General features: G+C 38.8%; 1 protein-coding gene across 7 annotated transcripts in view; it reads right to left on the minus strand.

Annotated features, from left to right (window-relative positions):
• Positions 1 to 18,222, minus strand: part of LOC128030607 (semaphorin-6D) — a 145,224-nt gene that overhangs the window by 95,673 nt on the left and 31,329 nt on the right. Inside the window, exon 3 of one of the 7 annotated variants that reach the window (XM_052618364.1) lies at positions 8,330 to 8,500. The exons of the other annotated variants lie outside the window; for them this stretch is intronic. The gene's annotated coding sequence lies outside the window, so the exon portion shown is untranslated. The remainder of the gene's footprint in view (positions 1 to 8,329; positions 8,501 to 18,222) is intronic. 7 annotated transcript variants of the gene reach the window in all.

Raw genomic sequence — 18,222 nt, forward strand, 5'->3', positions numbered from 1 at the left:
AAAAAAAATTTATAAAAAAAAAAAAAAACAATAAATAAATAAATAATCCAATTCCAATAGCAAAACAGATAAGCAGATAACTATTTTCATGTTACATAAAACTGACGAACGGATCCTATTAAAATACTATACTATCTTTTCTGAATTCATCAAAAATAAAAAGTTATTTTAGGCATCACAACATTATAAGATATAGAAATGAAAAATGGGCTATTCAATTTGAGATTTGGGTTAGTTATGGTAGTTAAAGCACTAATAATTTAATAAGCAAGCATGGCAGCAAAAGTCATCCAAATGTGAAAATAAGGGGGAAAAGCAAAAAAATTTTTATTGGATATTGACTGATACAATAAATAGTAATAATAATAAAATACCTTTAGTATTGGTATCTTGGTATTTCCATCCAGCATTTTTTTTCTGTATATCTGTTAAAACGTGACCACTGTGGTGTTGTAGCAGTTTGTTTTGCATAATCGAGTACCACTTAAATTATGTTTAAAAGACGAGCAAACTCGGGTTAAAATTGCGTCTTTACAATCCAAATGATAGAGATTTACTACGTTTTGCACTTCACACACTCGGGGTGCAAGAGGTGTGACAGATGAAGTAGCACTGTTAAAAGAATATGAAGGAGATAAACAAACCCATCAGGTGAATATTACAGAACCCCCTGTGGCCAAAACACAGACCCCCAGACAGCTGTGTGAGAGAAAGGGTGTGTATTTGTGTGCTTCTCTGCCTGCCATTGTAATGATATAAGAGAGAGAAGTCCATGTCTGATTTATGGCTGTGCCAGGTCTGAAAGCACCTCTTTTACATAAAGGAGAGTCACTTCCAAAGCACATGATTTATCATTTTCATCTCTTATCTCACCATCCTTCCTTATTCACACAAGACTCATCTCCAGCCTTCCTCTGAAAACTCGCTCTCTCTTTTTCGCCCCTTGAGCAAGAGGTGTTTAACCTTGCTGTTATTTACTGGCCTGCATAGACTGCTTTTGGAGGAGGGGAGGGCACAGACTGTATCCAGAGGAGCTTAACTGTGGATGCACATCATGCTGGGGTACACGCATTGTATTATGCAGCTACAACAAAACAGAGGATTATGGGTTGCATATAAGGTTATAATGAACAGGCTCTGCCTTGGGTGGGTTAGCCTTTGTCATGTGGATGGAAAGGATCGGTGTGTGCGTCTAACAGCAGGAAGTTGTATAAAAGATGTGTAAAGACTGAAGCTGGGACATTGTGTACAGCTGTGAGGCATCTTTTGTTGCTGAAGAGCTGTGGGGATGTTCGACAGAAAACAGGCTAAAGACGTCAAACACAGACACATCAGATGTGATTTCTTTGCCACCAAATAGTGTGCACCATTTTTGTGCACCATTTTTAAACAAACACCACACTTGTCAAATGTGTAGTCCCACCCAAACAATATCCAACTGGTCAAAAACATACAGCACAAGCAGTGTAGTGCGATTCCTTGAACGAAATTGTCTTATGAGCGGTTCTGTAATATCAAAAACATACAGTGTAACCAATCCATCTTAATACAAACCCCCGCAACCAAAAATGACTCTCCTAAAGTGGTTCATTTTAGCCAATCAACAACAAAGAGCAACCAGTGCAGCCCAAATCACAAACAAATGAGCCAGTACTTTTTAGTGAATAAACAGTACAAAATTCAGTATAGTGTAGTTTGATTACAGAATTAATGACTCTTATGAGACTGATCTTTTTAGTGAATCAAACATATATATTTCAACCAGTGCAGTTTGATTCCCAAACAACTGACTTATAAACTGGTTCCTTTGTTTAGTAAAAAAAACTAATCAGTACTAATTCGGTTTGGTAATGAACTGCAAGGCTATAAAAGTCAACAAGCACAAAAAAATAATAATAAAAAAATAAAAAATAAAATGCTAAATAAAACAAAACAAAAATACATTTCATCTATAAAATACACAGGCCTCATTTAATAAAGGCAAGAAGTTAACACACCCTCAGAATCTACGCAAACACATTTTATGCTGACCTGTGACATTAACCTTGATGCGTGATGGAATGTGCGTCATAAGGTGAGCTAACGTATGCTTAACAGAACAAAAGATCTATGCTTAACAGAAAAGCTCATTATTTTAGACGGTCACATTCCAGAAAAAACATACAGTACACACACTATAGCGCCACAGCTTTAGCATGTGTTTGGAGCTTTCTCAAGAAACCCAACAAGAGCATGCAACATGTCAAAAGCCAAAGCGTGTTTCTATGGCAGCTTGCAGAAAGTCTCGAAGGGTTCTCAGACAAGACCGCTCACAGAGAGCTTGTTTTACCAGTTATCTTTATTTAAATCACAGTAAACAAAAAGCTGCACACGGTCAGGCATGCAAATGATGCTTGACTAAATAGCAGCTGCAGGGTTCTTTTTAGAAGAAGCTCTGACTTGGATCACGTTGACCTTATTCAAGGCTCTTTATAGCACCACGAGGATTGGGTTAAGGTATAATTCAGGGATTACCAATGTACCCTTGCCCTTCATTTATCAAGATGCTTAACTACTAATGGTTGAACATCATTTAAATTAGAACAAGTCTAGGTCTAAGAAACTGGTCCATACTGTTAGGTATCAAGAGTGTTGGTAGAGGTGAAAGAGTTTAGAGGAGGAGAGAGGGAAGGAGGGAGATGGAAAACAAGAGCAAATGGTGTAGGCCTCTATCTAATCAAATGTGCTAATTAACCTTAGCGCTTCCCAGGGAGAACAGGTGGAGGAAGAGAGGAATGGATGGATGGATGGTTGGATGCATCCAATAAATACTCCTACCCGACCAGTGAGGTTTCTTGTGAGTAGCCCCCCTGAGGAGGTTCTGTCGGGCTGAGCTGAGGAGGACAATCGGTGGGAACACAACCATGGAGATATGGAGATCGAAGGACTGACGTGGAATCGTGACGATCAATGAGTCCGGTCTAAAAGCAGTCGCTAAGAAAAGCAACTGGTACAAACGTGCTTGTCTGAGAAGAAGAATTTGTGGCACAGAGAACGAAATTAACGTATTTTATCTTTGGAAAACTAAATACAAGACGAGAAAAGGATGGAGAGTGTCTTCCACCGCCAAACAGGTCATCATGTAACAGCACCTGCTGAAAGTGAAGGACACTTCAAGGAACGGAGGTTTATTAGAAACATTCACTAATTAGTTATTAGTGTGTTTGGGGTTCAAATCAAACTCTGAGGTGGGGGGTCCTCGTGAGGGGTCCTGTCCCCACTGTCATGTACCCTTCTGTCCCTCTGAGAACTGTCCTAGTTTCTGATAGTTTCTGTCACAGTGTCAGAGCTCCATTTTTTCTGGCAATGGAAATTTTCCTCTGCTATTGTTCAGCTGAAGTAAAAAAACATTATATAACCACCTGTTTGTAAAGGGGTAGTTCATAAAGAAATGAAAATTCTGTCATCATTTATTCATGCCATTTCAAGCCTTTAAAAACAAAACAAAACAAAAAACATTGACTTTCATTGTACAGATTTGTCTTCTTTTTGTTCAGCAAAAGATAGCAATGCATTTATCAACACAATGAAATGCGGAGGGGTCCAATGTTTTAAAAGATGAAGTCTAGATAAAGGTGAGTAAATGATTTTAATTTCAATTTCTGGGTGAACTCTCCCTTTCTGAGAGAACAAAACAACATGATTTTTGGAACTATATTCATTGGTAGAAAGGACAAAAAGTAAACAAACAAAGTGGCCAAACTTTGTCTAAAATGTAAATGGCTCAATATTTATTTTCATATAAAAGCAATATCCCATCTGCAGTCTGAAAATCTTCTTGTATTAACAATTGATTGAATCAAAGGTGTGCTGATTTCCAGTAGAATCTTTATTGTATGACATTACTTTAAGTCACCAAATTGACATGTTTTATAGAATACTGCAGCGTTTATTATGAACGAATTATCGGTGCACATCGTTATTAGTTTAAAATCCCTTTGCCCTTGTAATCTTTGATCAAAAATATAACTGTTCTCTTGTAATGACGTGCAGGAACACGGGTGCAGGACAATAATCTCTCAGTCCAGCAACCTGTCAATCAAATGAGGTCAGACCAACTAGCCAATAACAACGGAAAAATCTAAAACTAGTTGCAATTTCCGTTTAATGCTGACTTTATATAATGAAACCACAAAGGATTCTACTTATTAATTTTCCGATTAGCATGAGTTCATCAGATCATTTTCCTGCAGGTCTGGGTCACAAAAAGGTCCATTAATCCTGAACAGCTGTTCAACTTCCCTGTGTGAATAGTAAGGAAGAAGAGAAATACTGCACACAAAATCATTTCACACAATCTGGTCTTTTAAATGCTAAATACTCAGCACGACACTAGCAGTTGCAAGGTCATGGGCTGGATTCCCAGGGAACACACTGATAAGGCATATACCTTGAATACCCTTGGATAAAAGCATCTGCCAAATGCATAAATGTAAATGGAGTACTGCATTTACCACGATATACTGAAGGTGACAATGATGGTGTTTAGGAAACCTGTTAGGTAACAGTTTTTATTATTTTAGTATTATACAAAATATTTTTTTGTTTTGTATTTAAAATACATGAACATTATATCTAATCACCTAAAAGCCATTACCCACATGTTACCCAAGTTAATGTTAAAGCTTTAGTTTCATTAAATAGAATAAATCATGCATTTTACAGTAAAGAACACTAACTATATTGATGCACACTATTTCCCCAAAAACATGTTTGTGACATCAAACTGTCTACAGACTAAAAGAAGCTGCTAAGTTCTGCTCTCGTCACCTCTTTTCTCAAAGCAGACCGTTACCTCCAGTGAGACCCCCCTCCCCGTTTCATGTCTGTCTCTCCTTCTGTTTCTCTCTCAGTTACCTGCAGCCTGTCTCTGGGTCCCCCACCACTTTGTCTCCATGGCAACGGCTGCCAGGGCTGAACGGGCAGTTTAATGCAAGTCCAAACACAAGCGGGTACATGTGAGGGTATGGCCGGACACATGCAGAGCACAAAGACACTAAAGAACTCTCCATAACAGAGATAGCCCCGTCTCCTCACTCCCTTTTTCTCTCTGCTTCCTCTCTGAACACTGCCAATAGCGCAGAGATGGAGAGAGAATGAGTGAAAATGAAAGGGAGAGGGAGTTGAGCACAGAGCGGTCTCTGTGAGACTGAATGGGGTTGTAGGAGAGACTTCATGCTGCATATACCGCAGAATCAGAATGTTAATGCGGGCAGACATCCTCTCAGAACATCCTCTCTGTCTAAATGTCAGCTCCTGCAACAAGGTAACATGGTTAAGCGCTGTCGATTCGGCCAGGTGATGGATACAGGCTTTTATTTATTTCCTTCTTCCCCCCTGCTAGCTTTCACACAATTATTCCTTCCTGCCCTCTTCAATCTCTCCATCCACCTTTCCATCTCTGCCAGCTCTCTCCCTCTCTTTCTCTCCCTCTATCTCTCTCTCTCTCCTTTACAAGACTGCTCCCCTCAGTGTGATCTATGGCTTCATTTCCAGCAGGTCTTTCTGCCAGAATAAGATTACAATCTGTGCAATTGAGCAGAAACTCGATGGATTTGGTCAAAAAAAAAAAAGAAAGAGTAAGAAAGAAGCAGACAAGAAATTGTCTCCCTTTTTCCTCATTTCTGATGCTGATGTTCAAAATCTGAAATCAACACAAACTGAAAAATAAATAAAGAGGTTAAGGTATGTATATAAGTCCAATATCACCTTGTAACATAGTGGTCGACCAATATTTGTTTTTGACAGCTGATGGCAATGCCGATATCAGGGGGCAGATATCCGATATGCAGCCGATATAATTTTTTATTTTTTATTTTTAACATTTAAGAAATTTGAAATCATTTGACAGTGGATTAAAAAATAAATGTGTAAAAGAAACATACTTATACTTTAGATAACAGTAATTTTCACAAATAAACGGTGACGGTGAGCTCCACATGATCAGCGGGAGCTCAGTGCTCATGTATCCGCCGAGAGCAGTCTCACCTCAGCTTGTCCTTCTGATATGTGCCGCTGGCTCTGATGTCTTTTTAGTGGTTAAACATAAAAAATTATTTGTTTTGGGTAAATCTAAGAGGTAATCTTTGGTCTGTATTCAGTGTATCTATATGTTAAAATGAACATAAGAGGCAATTGATATAAAATGTAATTTCATTGTAACGGCTGTATATATACACTTCTCCCTGAACTAAGTACACTTCTGCAGCTATTATTATAGTGGTATTTGTTATCCTATATCGTTTTATTATAAATATACATTGAGGAAAATTGCAGTAGCCAAGGCGAGCTGACTGAAGTTATCAAGTACGCTGATGTTTGCAGAATTACTGGACTTGCGTCATCGCAGACATCACACTCCCTAGGCGAATGTGCAAAGTCTGAACTACCGAGGATGCGAGTCCAAAATCAGCGTACTTTAAAATGGGATATGCACGCAGACCTACGTCACCAATTTCGGTGGAAACGCGGCATTAGATGCCCTCCTAGGGACATTTAAAGGAGACAGGATGGTAACAACGTAAGAAACAGTTATATAAATGTAAAATGAGCTTTAAAAAAGGCAACAAATATGCAGACAGAGGCATGGAAAGAGGCCACACTGGTATCCGGAGCAGGCGTAAGAGTGGAGGAGTGGGGGGCGTACGAGCACTCTGGCCTTTCAAATGGCTCGTTATCGTTCTTTGCAAAAGGGCAGAGACACAGATAAATGCAATATCATTAACGCAGAACACACACATAACACGCGCTACCTTTAGCGGTTACCACGGATACAGTTGTCCCGTCGACATCTTGGCCCGATTACAAAAGCTCAAATTCACACAAACAGTGGATAATTTCTAATCATTCGAAAACAGGCTGTGCTTAAAAAGGTTTTAAATTAAAAGGAAACCATGTCAATATGTCCATATGTTTGACCGCAAAGCCTTTAAACTACTTAAAGCCCACAAAATTTGCATTCTGTCTGCGTTAAGTCACCCGTCTAAACCGCCACACGGGAGGGAAACGGGTAAAGAAGTCTACTTGTCCTCTCAGATGTGACGAGTTACGGCAAGAACCACAGGTCCTTTAAGGTGAAGGTACAGAACGACTGCAGGCCTCTGTCACACCAATTACATCCAGGCAGACATTTCTCACCTCCTTCAAGCAAAGGCCTGCAGCTGTGCACAACACAGCCCTGAGAAAAGACATTCACAGTACACACAAAAAGCCATCGAGAAGAGAATGAGAAACGGATAACCATGAGTGTTTGTGTATGTACTGTAAACCAGTGTCAAGAAAGTTACTTTTGAAACTCTGGCTTACCAATCTAATTTACTTTAAAATATTTAAAATGACAGTCAAGCTATTCTAAAAGTTACTTAAAGTACCTAAGATAAAGGGCATTATCTTTCAGATCCAAGATTATCACATACTTGCATCAGATTATATATATATATTTTTTTTTTAAATCAATGCACACAATATGATAGTATTCCGTTTTTAATTAGATTAAAAGAGCATCATTAACAAAGACGGATAAACTGTGTTTACCTAATATTAATTCAGATACAATACCATTTAGAAGTTTGTGGTCGCTAAGATTAAATATATATATATATATATATATATATATATATATTATTTATTCATTCATTTGACCAAATATACAATAAAACAGCAATATTATGTAATATTATAAACAAATGTTTTATTTTTGAATATATTTTAAAATGTAATTTATTCCTGCAATGTCAAAGCTGAATATTCAGTAGCCATTTTCCAACTTAAAGTATCCTCCAGAAATCATTATAATATGCTAATTTGGCACTGAAGCTAATTTTCAGGATTCTCTGATGATTTCTTTTTATTATTATTCAAAAGATAAGCATTTACTTGAAATATAATTTTTGTAATATTTGCTGAATAGAAGTATTCATTTCTATACAAAATACTTTTCAATGACTATGTATATTAAATACCTAATTATTTCATTACATTTATTAAATATTTATGTAGACATTTTATATAGATTATAGTAGATTAAAAATAGATTTTCACTTGGGAAAAAATGTGCACTGCTGGAATGCTGACATGACTCACTGAAATAAACTGATTTGCTAAAATGAATCACACTTCAATGCTTCTTGAGAGACAGGGGACATTGTGCAGTGTGTTTACCTTGCCATCTCAAATTTAACTGAACTAAATCTACACTTGTTGGGGAAAAAATATCTTGTTTCTGGAACAGCTACAACACTTTGAAATGCCTGACTACCAACAAATGTAGTGAAGAAGTGTCGGTACTTACAGTTAACCCAGCACTAGTCTCGAGTAGTCAGACTTTTCACAGTTGCATAAATTCTGTCAACTTTGCTGATTCTGTCCAAAAAATTGCCTGATCACAATAGCGCAGGCATGAGGAGATCATTGAGACAGAGTGAGTCAAGTAGGTGATTCTGCATGAGTCGAGCTTGTCTGTCTGCGAACAAACTAAAAAACTAAACAAAGGAAAGCTTATACGTGATGTTTAGTTTTGTGTGCACAATATACATCAGAAAGTCAGTTCTGATGAATATGATCATGACAGAAATCCCCAGCGTGTTTTACAAGCTAATGATTATCTCCAAACATCTCAAAAGGTATGCAGAACAAACAACAATCTGAGGACCCACTGCGATTAAACTTCATCCAAGATCACTGCTACACAGCAACAAATCTCGCAAACTATGTTCCAGAACTCTGATCATCTTTGATTATGTGGTGAGGCACGAGAACAGTAATCTTCAGAGATCAGAGGCTTTTGCCAGCATCTGGGAATGTTTGCGATCTGTAACTGCTTGTGTGACATAAGGAGAAAAAGAAAGATTTCCGTCACTTTGAAAATGAACTAATGGATTGTTTGAATCACGCAACTAAATCAACAGCTTATTATATCATTCAAATAGGACAGCAAACCATCATTGGCTATGTTCGTAAAGCAGCAGAATGCGATTGCCAGTTCTGTTCAGGGTGCTACATATTTACATTCACACACAGTTCAGATAAAAAACAAACCATTGACCCCCCCCCCCAAAAAGTACAGTTAACGTAAAAACACTGACTGTGTGATCGAGCCAACAAAAAGAAAAATTGTGATTTCACAACTGCATCTTCTCTGGAGAGCGTACAGATCACCACTTCCTCCAACTGGGGAACAAACATCTCATTACAGGAGGAGCAACGGTGTACTTTGGAAATCCTTCAGACATCTGTTGAAACATCCTGCAGACCTTCGCGTGTGTGCTTTAGCACATCTTCATCTTATCGGCCTTCTTAAGAATAAAAGTGTGGTGATGAAAAGGACAAAAATAAAACACCTCCACAAACCATCTTCACAGCCGTTTGAGCGATTCGTTTAAGTGTGCGGTTGATGGGAGATAATTAGTATTTACGGTGAATAAGTTAGGATGCCATTAGCAGGTCTTTGTCTATGAGACCTTGTCAGTGAAAGCTGCAAGCTCCAGTGTGTGTGACTCAACTTTGAGCCGTGTGTAAGGGTGTAATCTGCAATACGGCTCACGACAACGCCATGGCAGAGAGAACGGAGAGTGACTTGCTTTTCTCTTCGATGACAAGACTGATTTAAATATCAAAACAGATTGTAAAATGGTAATTAAAACCCAATTACTCCATACGCAGTTGAAAAGTTAATTAGAGACAGAGGCTCAGAGAAGACAGATGCCAAGGTGAGGAACGAGGGGCGACGGTGCTGGGCCCTCCGGCAAACTTGACAAGTAAGAACGCACCTGGGAAAGCTACAAAACAACCTAAACATCATCCACTGCATGAGATCCGGCAAGAAAAGGCTTCATGTGCCATGCCGACACTTTCTCGAGCGGCCCGGATCTGGGAACTCCATCATGACTCATCTATAAATGATGAGCAATTTGCATTAAGAGACATTCAATTAAGACCAAAGAGAGAGAAATGGAGGTGCGGAGAGACAGAGGGAGTCAGTAACAGAGTGAAACAGTGTGAGAGAGAATTACATAGTTCCGAATTTAAGTGGACTCCATCCAGCATTCCAGCAATGCCCCTTCACATTGAGCCTTCATTAGTTATTTATGTGGCGGTAATGAGGGCTGAATATGAGGGGAGAGTGTGTGGGTGGTGATGCCAGACCAGATTTTCGATCACTTGTATTTAGTTTCAGAAGAGACGGCTGATGTTAAACAGAGCTAGAACAGCACTGACAGCCCCTCGCTCGAGTTTGGACTAGCTTAACTAACATCAAGCAAAAATGGGATTAGCAACGCATGCGGACAAATCCAGCCTGTTAAATGTACAGGGAGATGTGAGAAAGTTCAGAATTGCTTCCCACTGGACTACCAAAGGACTCTAACAGCACTTAACCTTGCATGTTAAATTCTCATCGGCTCGTATGAATATTCATCATTTTCAAAAGTGCCCGGTGATTGAGATTAATCTCAAACATTGTTTATTCTCAACTTTAATCTTTTCCTTAAAGATTTTTTTTTTGAGTATCAAGATCAAGATCAAGATTGTGGTAGAATGACTAACTGAATCTGATGCAAGATCTGCATCATGAAATTCTAGATCACAAGCATACCTATTTAAATGACTGGACTTACGCTGCAAAAATTTCATCTTCGAACCTGTATTCTCCATGTGTGCACCCTGGCTCAGTCAGTTGGCTCACTTTTGTTCCAGGTCTTAAGACTTAAAATTGATTGTTTTAAGCGCTTTTGGAGGTGACAATGGCAAGTTGACGTGCCATATTCATGCTATGCCTTGGTATTCATTTTCATGTCAGGCCCCAGCCACTAAAAACATTAATGCCAAAAATAGCCCTATCAAGAACGCCCCATCATCACTTAGATTTTTCGGAAAACTCTAGGGACAAAAAGAAAACACAATCACATGCTAGCTTTTGTATACCGTCTGCATTTTGCCCAAGATCTAAGGCGCTCTAGGGTTGTGGGAATACATGTGCTGCTCTCTTCAAGTAGCCCAAGCAGCTGATAGTCTACGGACGCCTGAAGCACAGTGACATTAGCAGGCACTTTCACAGTAAAGCGAGGAGAGCTGTGAGAGACAGAACTACAGATTCACACCAGACTTAAATCAGAAGCTCGACTCAACCCTCCGAGAACGAGCTTCTGATGCTGAAGTTTGGTCCAAACAGCCTAACAATTCGTTTTTATTGATTATTGGATCACATTAAGATTGCGCTGTTCTCTCTGAATCATTGAAACCACATCCATAGGTAGTCAAGGACAGATTCTGACCAGAGTCAACAAATACGTCCTCAACATTAATTAGCCGCCACTGAGACTGCAAAAGTTTTCAGTTATGGTCTACTTTTAATGGTATTTTTCCTTTTATTCTGTTCTTGTGATGTGAAAAACAACTGCTTTGATTTGGTCAGCTGATTTATTGAACAATATCTTATGATTTATTTCAATGGATTACACCAGGAGTATCACTTTTCTCTCCCCAAATCCTCAGACACATCTGTCTATTTATCGGTCTATTTTTACAGAAGCACTTTAAAACTTTATTTCCCCCTCTTTTCTTCACTTCTGAGCATCCTCTACTGTGGCAATGTTTCTAAAGTCGGAGAACAACAGGAAGACAAAGCTTTTTGAATTATCTGTCAGTATTTTAAAAAACATTGCTTTCCATTTTCCTTGTGTAAGACTGATCGTATTTATCTGACCACGATGGAGATGCATCCGAATGCAAGCCAAAGAATATTTCGATAATATCCAATACAAAAAGCATATCAATGCCAGGTAGAGTGAGGAGTGAGAGCAATGCAGACTTATCGAACCTGGCATGCTGATTGGCTTCAGTGTCAACAGAAGACACACTTGCACTCTCTCTTCCTGTACACACAGAACAAACACAACACAACCATGACTTCCTCTGACATTTTCAATTCCTCTGAGAGTTTGTGTGTGTGTTTGAGGAGAATAAAAGCCTACAGGTCAAACTGCTGTCTGACAAAATCATAAACTCAGCAGCCGAGCTCCCCTAAAACACTGCCTTAAAACACCACAAACCCATTCATTAAACTGCCATTGAGATAGTGCCAAGAAAAGTTCACCGTTTTAAAAGTACGGTTTCACACAGCACCCAAAAACAGTACTTATTTTGCCACGATTGTTTATAGATACAGATATTCAATTTTGGCCTATATTAATAAGCCGATAATTATTTTTATTGCTAAAAACTGATAAATGGCTGATTAAAATTCTATAGTATTTTGTTTAAATAAATTCAAAATAAAAGGTAAAAAAAAAAAACTATTTTAAATGCTAAAAACGTATTTAGGCATCAGAAATTTATGATGTGACAAACTACAAAAAAAATGTATATTCATTTTGAGAAATGCTAAATATTAGGCCCTATATTTAACAGGGTTATTAAGTAAGCATTAGATGACAGCAAAGTTTGTTTTTTTTTCCATATATTTTATTAGAATTTTGTATACAAGTAACAAAAGAAAAAACAGACAGGAAAAAATATACAGAATAGAAACCACAAGCAAAACAGAACACAGACACCAAAAAAAAAAAAAAAAAAAAAAAAAAAAAAAAACACAAACAGGGCATATTAAAAAACAACAATAATTAAGTACACTGCTGCACCACTGACATTAGAATCTCAACACAAGTACTAAACAGAGATGATAAAGGTGGTTGGCACTCTATGAACTCCCTTGCTGCTCCAACTCCGTGTTATATTTGTCAAGGTGAGCCAAAAATGGCTCCCAAATATCTGAAAATTTATTAAGATTGTCCATCATGCCATAGCGGACCTTCTCCATATGCAATATACCAATGAGCTCACTTAACCAGATCCTAAACTGAGGCGCAGTATCTGACTTCCAAAGTTTTAAAATCATTTTCTTTGCAACTACCATTCCATACATAATTGTGCTTTGCATCGAAACTCTGTGATTAAGTAAAGAAGGAGAAACCCCAAACAATGCAATCATTGGGTCAGGTTCAAATATACAGCTGTACATGTCAGAGAACCACTTAAATATGCTACACCAAAAATTATTCAGTTTCGGGCATGTCCAAAAGATGTGAGTCAGGGAGCCCTCTGCAGATTTACATCTGTCACAAAGGGATGAAATGGTGGGAAAAATTCTGTGCAATTTGGTCTTTGAGTAGTGAAGCCTGTGCATCACCTTAAATTGGATTAACTGATGTCTGGTGCTAATAGAACAAGATCGGATCCTAGCAAGACCCTCCCTCCAAACATCATCGCCAATCTGCATTCCCAGCTCCTCCTCCCAGGAGTTTTTCAAAAAGTGTGTAGCATAAACTGTTCGTTCAGAGAATATATTTACAAAGCCAGAGACCAATTTTCTAGAATCAAGTGGGCCCAACAAAAGCTTATAGATCCTTTTATCTTCCGGAAGAGACTCAAAGTTAGGCACACATTGACGAACATAATTCCTAATCTGCAAATATCTGAAAAAATGTGTTGCGGGAAGAGAAAACTTATTTTGTAACTGTGCAAATGTGGCAAACTTTTTATTAACATACAGGTCTTTCAAAGTGACCACACCCTTTAGCCTCCAACTGTTAAAAGACCCGTCCGAGAGGGATGGAGAGAATGCATGATTGCGATATACCGGAGCATGGATAGAAGTGCCTGGTGGTCGGCAGTCTTTCCTAATTTGCTGCCATATTTTTAAGCAATTAAAGATAATCATATTATCCATCTTAACAGTTGCAGGAGGTCTGGGTGTTGAGAAAAGAAGTGCTGGAAGAGAGCTATTTTTGACATCACTCATTTCAATGGCAACCCATGGGGGAGTCTCGGCAGATACCTCCATATTATATCCTTCCTGCCAATAAACCAGGGCTCTAGCATTCGCTGCCCAGTAATAATGCAGAAAATTCGGCAGTCCTAACCCACCCATTTTCCCTGGCTTATGTAAATGAGTTTTTGAAATTCTGTGTGCTTTAAAGCCCCAAATAAAAGGAAGAATTATCAAATCCAACGATTTGAAAAAAGATCGTGCCAAAAAAATAGGTAAATTTTGAAAGAGATACAAGAACCTCGGCAGGGAAACCATCTTAATGGCATTTATACGACCCACCATAGAAAGAGGGAGAGTCCTCCATTTTTCAATGTCCCTCCTCAGTTTCTCCAGTTTCTCAAGAAAATTCATCTTGAAAATTAGTTTCGGGTCTTTCGGCAAAACTACACCAAGATACTTCAGCCTGTTTGTAATTTTGAACGGGAGATTATGCAAAAATTCAGTGTTGAGATCCGCGCCCAGTGACATGAACTCACTCTTCTGCCAGTTAATTGTGTATCCGGAAACCTCACCAAATGTTTTAATAAGATCCAGCAATACAGGAACTGATTTTTCTGGTTGTGATATAAAAAGAACAACATCGTCTGCGTATAGGGAAATATGGTGATCCACATTACCCAGTCGGATGGGTTCAATAGAAGCGTGATTCCTGATACTAATGGCAAGAGGCTCAATGGCAATGGCAAAGAGCAATGGGCTGAGGGGGCAGCCCTGACGTGTCCCGCGGTGTAATAGATGACAGCAAAGTTATCCAAACATATAAAGGTAGTGAAAAAACTATACTATACTATATAAAATTGCATTTATAAAATTAAAGATGCAATATTCGATACAGCTGCCAACCTGTAGTGTGCATCACAAAGCTGTTGTTAAAATAAACATTCAATTAGGGCTGGGCGATATATCTAACGATATGATCATGCGCATCTCGTCAGTAAATCTGGTTCCGTGATTACCGCTAAATCGCCATCACCTGCTTATAATTGGAGCGACATTTAATAGACAGAGCCGTAGATCACTGACAAGCTACGCATCACGTTCATTATCGAAGGCGATTCGAACCAGATTTACTGACTAGATGCGCATGATCATATCGTTAGATATATCTCCCAGCCCTACATTCAATGCAGTAAAAAAGGTAAAACATATTAATTTGTTTGCATAAAAGCACAATGTAAGCCTGACATTGCAGTGAAACAGTTATAATGCTATGCTGTCAATATGTGATGGCGAATCAGTCTCATCCCATCGTTCACTTCCATCTCTCTCTGATGGACGTGTGAACGTCGCTTGTTCACCACTAAATGGAAGCAATTGATTACCATGTTCAGTATGTCCGCTGGCTGCTGCCTTGATTCAAGGGCAGAATCGACAGTAGACACAGGGCTGTGGGAAGAAGGGAGGAGAGCCTGTACACGTGGCCCTGCAGGAAACAGAACGTGCTCAGTGCCCAGAGCAGGAGCCTCAGGGTAGGTGAGTTCACCACTGCTCTTTCACACAGACTCCAGGATTGTGCAATCGCCGGCGCAGGCGATTTTTTCCCCATTACCGTAAAGCAAAAATACTTTACATCAACAACTCTGCAACGTCTCAGGTCCGCACTGCACATCTACTCAAACGGATCTGAGGCCAACAACAACAGACCACTTAGTGGCTACGAAACACTGACCTACAACTTTTGCTAAGGCTTTTGAATTTTTCTGAAATTTGTGCTACAAAATACCAAGGATATTTCTGCTGCCTGCACGTTATGCAACTCTTTTACCAAAGGCCAAACAACATGTATTGAAAAACACTAACAAAGTTCAATGATAAGACGGTAAATTTTTTGGTCTGAACTTTTAATTAATTAAAAAAATATATAGAGTATATTGATGCAATTCATACATTAAATTACATGAAGCAAGTTTTTAAAAAATGTTGTCGATACAAATCTAAAAAATGTCAGGGTGATGCTTCTTAGAAAAAAAAAAAACTGCTAACAAATCTTTTACTCCAGTCTTCAGTGTCACAGAGATCAGAAATCATTCTACTATGCTGATTTGTTACCCAAGAATCTATTTATTACTGAAAACAGTTGTTTTGTAATGTTGAAAACAGTTAGGTTAATATTTTTATATTTTTGTGATACATTTTTTTCTGGATTTTTTTTATGAAAAAAAATGTATCTACATCCACATTCTAAATAAACTCACAGAGGAGGTGGTGTTCTCTACTCCTGGCACTGAGCGCCAAACTCCACATTAAAACCTCCTGCACCACTGACAGGGCAATTAGAGTCCCGTGAAACCGGTGCTCACCACTCCAGAAAGAGAGAAGAAAAAAAAACACTACAGTCTCCATGGTAACACAGATGGTGGTCCACAGTATTGAGCTTTTCAAATTGAGACACTTTTGTCAAAAGCATCAAGCTACAGAAGGCACCTCTGGACTAAAAGAGACGGAGCAAGAGCGAAATCTCTCTTGAGCCTCAAACGTCTGTCCTAAGGCCATCATTATAAAGGCCGTGAGCCGGTATAGCTGTAAACCGGTAATACATGCTCTAGGATTGTGGGTAATAGAGGCCGAGGGCTTCACTTAATCTAAACGCAGGTTTCAGAAATAATTGCCAAGAGATCATCTTATATTTGTGGGTGGAAAAATCTTGAAAAGCAACTGTTCCATGGCAGAAACTCTCGAAGAATCGGATCTGAATCAAACAGGTGGTAAATCATGAATGAAAGAATGAAGAACCCTGCTTACATCTGGCCTTAGCAATGAAGGACCTGAATGTGCGTACAACTTTATATGTTGCCTGAAAGAAGCCTTTAGCAAAATGTTAAACCCTCCAGATAAAGAGATTTCTTCCTGTTCCTCTATTAAGCCTAGTATTCCTCCATCCTTCTATTCATCTGGATCTGTATCAGTCCAGCCACTCCACCTTTGCTCTTTGGATCGGCCATCAAAGCCATCTATATCCAACAACAGAAACACAAAGATAAACATATCCCATTACACTACGATGAAAGCAAAGATATCCTTCGACATCTCGAATAGAGGAGGAGCTCACATACACGCGCACACAGTCGATATTATCGAACATGCGGCGGTCTTTGTGGTTGGAGATTTAGTGACATTACCTACCAGTGACAGGCTTCATCGTGAGGTCATTCATCACCGTTGTGTGTGCGGGTCAACTGGCACGTGACCCAAGATTACAAAAAGATGCTCAATCACACTTTGGTGTAGCGATCACATGAAAAATCAATTCACATGTGTACTTTTGTGTACGTGTGTCGACTACACATATTTTTCATATCGCTTCTCTGTGTCCTTGAGGTACCAGATTCGCAGATGATCACAAAGCTCTGATTTCCGAAATATTTCGGTCAAGGTCTTTGGTCCCAAGTGGCTAATTTTCAACAAGCTTCTTCGCATTGGTCGTTTGAAATATGAGGAAGAGGAAGAGAAAGGCTGCTTTGTTCTCCATCATACCGAAAAGCAATTAATACAGTAATCCTATCCCAGCAGGCCTTGTGGGGAGGGCTGTATGTAAATGGCCTGAAACAAGAGAGTGAGTGAGATGAAGTAAATTAGCTTCAGGCTGAGGGTAATAAATAAATATCCATGCTGATTAAAACCTCACCAACACGTCTCTCCAATGCAGGTCAGCTATATTCACTGGGCGGAGGCGGGGAAAAAATGTAAGTCTAATTTCCTTTTCTCAAGGTGACCTTTCATGTCCAATAAAAAGATATAAAACAAATTTCTTCAGGCTTCAGACACCACACATACGCATTAATTAAGCCTTCAAATGTGCTGACAATGAGGAACGCAGCTTGAAATAAAGATTCATAACTAATGTTCTTCTTATTAAAAAATTATCTTCTGCTATGATTTGCTGGATTAAACCATCTATCTCCTGCATGCACAATACTTTTATAATGCTATGAATCTGTAGCATTTTATCATGTCACACTACTACAGTACTTGTTGAAAATAGCTTAGCTTAGCTAACTTAAAGGGTTAGTTCACCCAAAAATGAAAATTATGTCATTAATAACTCACCCTTATGCTGTTCCAAACATGTAAGGCCTCCTTTTATCTTCGGAACACAGTTTAAGATATTTTAGATTTAATCCGAGAGCTTTCAGTCCCTCCACTGAAGCTGTGTGTACGGTATACTGTCCATGTCCAGAAAGGTAAGAAAAACATCATCAAAGTAGTCCATGTGACATCAGAGGGTCCGTTGGAATTTTTTGAAGCATCGAAAATACATTTTGGTCCAAAAATAGCAAAAACGACGACTTTATTCAGCATTGTCTTCTCTTCTGTGTCTGTGTGAGAGAGAGTTCAAATCAAAGCAGCTGGATTTCCGG

This window comes from Carassius gibelio, chromosome A16 (genome assembly GCF_023724105.1).
Source record: "Carassius gibelio isolate Cgi1373 ecotype wild population from Czech Republic chromosome A16, carGib1.2-hapl.c, whole genome shotgun sequence".
Taxonomy (NCBI): Eukaryota; Metazoa; Chordata; class Actinopteri; order Cypriniformes; family Cyprinidae; genus Carassius; species Carassius gibelio.